Raw genomic sequence first — 6,000 nt, 5'->3', positions numbered from 1 at the left:
CATTATATGTTCATTTATTTATTTTTAATTTTATTTATTTTTTATACAGCAGGTTCTTATTAGTTATCTATTTTATACATATTAGTGTATATATGTCAATCCCAATCTCCCAATTCATCCCACCACCATCCCCACCCCCACCCCCACTTTCCCCCTTGGTGTCCTTATGTTTGTTCTCTACATCTGTGTCTCTATTTCTGCCCTACAAACCAGTTCATCTGTACCATTTTTCTAGGTTCCACATATATGAATTAATATACGATATTTGTTTTTCTCTTTCTGACTTACTTCACTCTGTATGACAGTCTCTAGATCCATCCATGTCTCTACAAATGACCCAATTGCGTTCCTTTTTATGGCTGAGTAATATTCCATTGTATATATGTACCACATCTCCTTTATCCATTCATCTGTCGATGGGCATTTAGCTTGCTTCCATGGCCTGGCTATTGTAAATAGTGCTGCAATGAACATTGGGGTGCATGTGTCTTTTCGAATTATAGTTTTCTCAGGGTATATGCCAGGTAGTGGGATTGCTGGATCATATGGTAATTCTATTTTTACTTTTTTGAGGAACCTCCATACTGTTCTCTATAGTGGCCATATCAATTTACATTCCCACCAACAGTGCAAGAGGGTTCCCTTTTCTCCACACCCTCTCCAGCATTTGTTGTTTGTAGATTTTCTGATGATGCCCATTCTAACTGGTGTGAGGTGATACCTCATTGTAGTTTTGATTTGCATTTCTCTAATAATTAGTGATGTTGAGCAGCTTTTCATGCTTTTTGGCCATCTGTATATCTTCTTTGGAGAAATGTCTATTTAGGCTTTCTTCCCATTTTTGGATTGGGTTGTTTGTTTTTTTTACTATTGAGCTGCATGAGCTGTTTATATATTTTGAAGATTAATCCTCTGTCCGATGATTCATTTGCAAATATATTCTGAGGGTTGTCTTTTCGTCTTGTTGTAGTTTCCTTTGCTTTGCAAAAGCTTTTAAGTTTCATTAGGTTCCATTTGTTTATTTTTGTTTTTATTTCCATTACTCCAGGAGGTGGGTCAAACAAGATCTTGCTGTGATTTATGTCCAAGAGTGTTCTTCCTATGTTTTCCTCTAAGAGTTTTATAGTGTCCAGTCTTACATTTAGATCTTTAATCCGTTTTGAGTTTATTTTTGTGTATGGTGTTAGGGAGTGTTCTAATTTCATTCTTTTACATGTAGCTGTCCAGTTTTCCCAGCACCATTTAATGAAGAGACTGTCTTTTTTCCGTTGTATATCCTTGCCTTTGTCATAGATTAGTTGACATAGGTGTGTGGGTTTATCTCTGGGCTTTCTATCCTGTTCCATTGATCTATATTTCAGTTTTTGTGCCAGTACCTTATTGTCTTGATTACTGTAGCTTTGTAGTATGGTCTGAAGTCAGGGAGTCTGATTCCTCCAGCTCCCTTTTTTTCCCTCAAGACTGCTTTGGCTATTCAGGGTCTTTTGTGTCTCCATACAAATTTTAAGATTTTTTGTACTACTTCTGAAAAAATGCCACTGGTAATTTGATAGGGATTGCATTGAATCTGTAGATTGCTTTGGGTAGTATAGTCATCTTCACAATATTGATTCTTCCAATCGAAGAACATGATATATCTCTCCATTTGTTGGTGTCATCTTTGATTTCTTTCATCAATGTCTTAATATTTTTCTGCATACAGGTCTTTTGTCTCCTTAGGTAGGTTTATTCCTAGGTATTTTATTCTTTTTGTTGCAATGGTGAATGGGATTGTTTCCTTAATTTCTCTTTCTGATCTTTTGTTTTTAGTGTATAGAAATGTAAGAGATTTCTGTGCATTAATTTTGTATCCTGCAACTTTACCAAATTCATTGATTAGCTCTAGTAGTTTTCTGGTGGCATCTTAGGTTTCTCTATGTATAGTATCATGTCATCTGCAAACAGTGAGTTTTACTTCTTCTTTTCCAATTTGTATTCCTTTTATTTCTTTTTCTTCTCTGATTGCCGTGGCTAGGACTTCCAAAACTATGTTGAATAATAGTGGCAAGAGTGGACATCCTTGTCTTGTTCCTGATCTTAGAGGAAATGCTTTCAGTGTTTCACCATTGAGAATGATGTTTGCCGTGGGTTTGTCGTATATGGCCTTTATTATGTTGAGGTAGGTTCCCTCTCTGCCCACTTTCTGGAGAGTTTTTATCATAAATGGGTGTTGAATTTTGTCAAAAGCTTTTTCTGCATGTATTGAGAAGATCATATGGTTCTTCTTCAATTTGTAAATATGGTGTATCACATTGATTGATTTGCGTATATTGAAGAATCCTTGCATCCCTGGAATAAATCCCACTTGATCATGGTGTATGATCCTTTTAATGTGTTGTTGGATTCTGTCTGCTAGTATTTAGTTGAGGATTTTTGCATCTATATTCATCAGTGATATTGGTCTGTAATTTTGTTTTTTTGTAGTATCTTTGTCTGGTTTTGGTATCAGGGTGATGGTGACCTTGTAGAGTGAGTATGGGAGTGTTCCTCCTCTGCAATTTTTCAGAAGAGTTTGAGAAGGATGGTGTTAGCTCTTCTCTAAATGTTTGATAGAATTCACCTGTGAGGCCATCTGGTGCCGGAGATTTGTTTGTTGGAAGACTTTTAATCAGTGTTTCAATTTCATTACTTGTGATTGGTCTGTTCATATTTTCTATTTCTTCCTGGTTCAGTCTTGGGAGGTTATACCTTTCTAAGAATTTGTCCATTTTTTCCAGGTTGTCCATTTTATTGGCATAGAGTTGCCTGTAGTAGTCTCTTATGATGCTTTCTATTTCTGCAGTGTCTGTTGTAACTTCTCCTTTTTCATTTCTAATTTTATTGATTTGAGTCCTCTTCCTTTTTTTCATGATGAATCTGGCTAAGGGTTTATCAATTTTGTTTATCTTCTCAGAGAACCAGCTTTTAGTTTTATTGATCTTTGCTATTGTTTTCTTTGTTTTTATTTCATTTATGTCTGCTCTGATCTTTATGATTTCTTTCCTTCTGTTAACTTTGGATTTTGTTTGTTCTTCTTTCTCTAGTTCCTTTAGGTGTAAGGTTAGATTGTTTATTTGAGATTTTTCTTGTTTCTTGAGGTAGGCTTGTATTGCTCTAAACCTCCCTCTTAGAACTGCTTTTGCTGCATCCCATAGGTTTCGGATCATCGTGTTTTCATTGTAATTTGTCTCTAGGTATTTTTTGATTTCCTCTTTGATTTCTTCAGTGATCTCTTGATTATTTAGTAACGTATTGTTTAGCCTCCATGTGTTTGTGTTTTTTATGTTTTTTTCCCCCCTGTAATTGATTTCTAATCTCATAGCATTGTGGTCAGAAAAGATACTTGATATGATTTCAATTTTCTTAAATTTACTGAGGCTTGATTTGTGACCCAAGATGTGCTCTATCCTGGAGAATGTTCCGTGCACACTTGAGAAGAAAGTGTAATCTGCTGTTTTTGGATGGAATGTCCTGTAAATATCACTTCAATCTATCTGGTCTATTGTTTCATTTAAAGCTTCTGTTTCCTTATTTATTTTCATTTTGGATGATGTGTCCATTGGTGTAAGTGAAGTGTTAAAGTCCCCCACTATTGCTGTGTTACTGTCGATTTCCTCTTTTATAACAGTTAGCAGTTGCCTTATGTATTGAAGTGCTCCTGTGTTGGGTGCATATATATTTATAATTGTTATATCTTCTTCTTGGATCGATCCCTTGATCATTATGTAGTGTCCTTCTTTGTCTCTTGTAATAGTCTTTATTTTAAAGTCTCTTCTGTCTGATATGAGAATAGCTACTCCAGCTTTCTTTTGACTTCCATTTGCATGGAATATCTTTTTCCATCCCCTCACTTTCAGTCTGTATGTGTCCCTAGGTCTGAAGTGGGTCTCTTGTAGACAGCATATATATGGGTGTTGTTTTTGTATCCATTCAGGAAGCCTGTGTCTTTTGGTTGGAGCATTTAATTCATTCACATATAAGGTAATTATCGATATCTATGTTCCTATTACCATTTTCTTAATTGTTTTGGGTTTTTTTTGGTAGGTCCTTTTCTTCTCTTGTGTTTCCCACTTAGAGAAGTTCCTTTGGCATTTGTTGTAGAGCTGGTTTGGTGGTGCTGAATTCTCTTAGCTTTTGCTTGTCTGTAGAGCTTTGGATTTCTCCGTTGAATCTGAATGAGATCCTTGCTGGGTAAAGTAATCTTGGTTGTAGGTTCTTCCCTTTCATTACTTTAAATATATCGTGCCACTCCCTTCTGGCTTGTAGAGTTTCTGCTGAGAAATCAGCTGTTAACCTTATGGGAGTTCCCTTGTCTGTTATTTGTCATATTTTTCATGTTGCTTTCAATAATTTTTCTTTGTCTTTAATTTTTGTCAATTTGATTACTATGTGTCTCAGCGTGTTTCTACTTGGGTTTATCCTGCCTGGGACTGTCTGTGCTTCCTGGACTTGGGTGGCTATTTCCTTTCCCATGTTAGAGAAGTTTTCGACTATAATCTCTTCAAATATTTTCTCGGGTCCTTTGTCTCTCTTCTCCTTCTGGGACCCCTATAATGCGAATGTTGTTGTGTTTAATGTTGTCATAAAGGTCTCTTAGGCTGTCTTCATTTCTTTTCATTCTTTTTTCTTTATTCTGTTCTGCAGCAGTGAATCCACCATTCTGTCTTCCAGGTCACTTACCCATTCTTCTGCCTCAGTTATTCTGCTATTGATTCCTTCTAATGTATTTTTCATTTCAGTTATTGTATTGTTCATCTCTGTTTGTTTGTTCTTTAATTCTTCTAGGTGTTTGTTCTTTAATTCTTCTAAGTCTTTGTTAAACATTTCTTGCATCTTCTCGATCTTTGCCTCCATTCTTTTTCCGAGGTCCTGGATCATCTTCACTATCATTATTTTGAATTCTTTTCCTGGGAGGTTGCCTATCTCCACTTCATTTAATTGTTTTTCTGGGGTTTTATATTGTTCCTCCATCTGGTACAAAGCCCTCTGCCTTTTCATTTTGTCTGTCTTTCTGTGAATGTGGTTTTCCTTTCACAGGCTGCAGAATTGTAGTTCTTCTTGCTTCTGCTGTCTGCCCTCTGTGGGTTGGGTTCTTTCAATGCTTGGTGAAACATCCCATTCTACTGATGGAGTAATTTCATTACAAAGATCTTTTACCTTGATCCAGAATTTGATCTCCATCTGTCCTACTCACCCAGTCCCCCTCTTCTCTTCCTTTAAACCACAGACATTAATTGTACTGGCACTTCTAATTGATGACTTTTCAAATATTTGAGAATAGCGGTTGTTATCCCTTGTTTTTGCTTCTCCCTGTGAAACTCCTCCCTCCAAGATTCTGCAGTGTTTGAGCACAGATTATGGTTTACAGATCCTTCACCACCTGGCTGGCTCCCTAGCAGTCCTTCAGAAAACATGTGCAGGTGCATGATTGGGTCTAGTGGATGGGAACAGATTTCAAGTGATGAGATGACCTTGCACTCAACTCTTCATTACTTTCATTCTATTTTTCTTTCTTTCAATATTTGTTCTTCCTATTTAAAGATGCTTGCCCTTCATAAGGGAAGAATAACAAAACTTGAGTCGAATGATTCTACATTTTGTCAGTCTTCTATCATTCTTCCGAAACACAGCTTTAAACCATGAATTCTCAACAAGGGTGATAGTACCCCTTAGACAGGGGCTAAAAATTGGTTCATGGGGACAAAGAAAGTCCGAGATATTAAAGTGATTTTGTAGTCCTGCAAAGCACAATCTTACTTGACAAAATCTTATTTCTGGGTATTTAATTTCTCTTGTTGGGGAGAATTTGAACTTAATTTTTGTCTTTAGGGGGATTGCTAATGAAAAACCGGTTGAAAACACTTCTTTAAGTCAAAGTATACCTACCAAAGTTCTCAAATGTTTTTAGTATTTAAAAAAGCCCCAATCTCAGGAGTTCCCTGGTGGTCCAGTGGTTAAGAATCTGCCTTCCAATGCAGGGGA

Source organism: Aethalodelphis obliquidens, unplaced genomic scaffold, assembly GCF_003676395.1.
Source record: "Aethalodelphis obliquidens isolate GAN/ISIS:26980383/991018 unplaced genomic scaffold, ASM367639v1 scaffold11, whole genome shotgun sequence".
Lineage (NCBI taxonomy): Eukaryota > Metazoa > Chordata > Mammalia > Artiodactyla > Delphinidae > Aethalodelphis > Aethalodelphis obliquidens.
The sequence above is the reverse complement of the archived record's forward strand: the minus strand, read 5'-3'. Positions refer to the sequence as shown.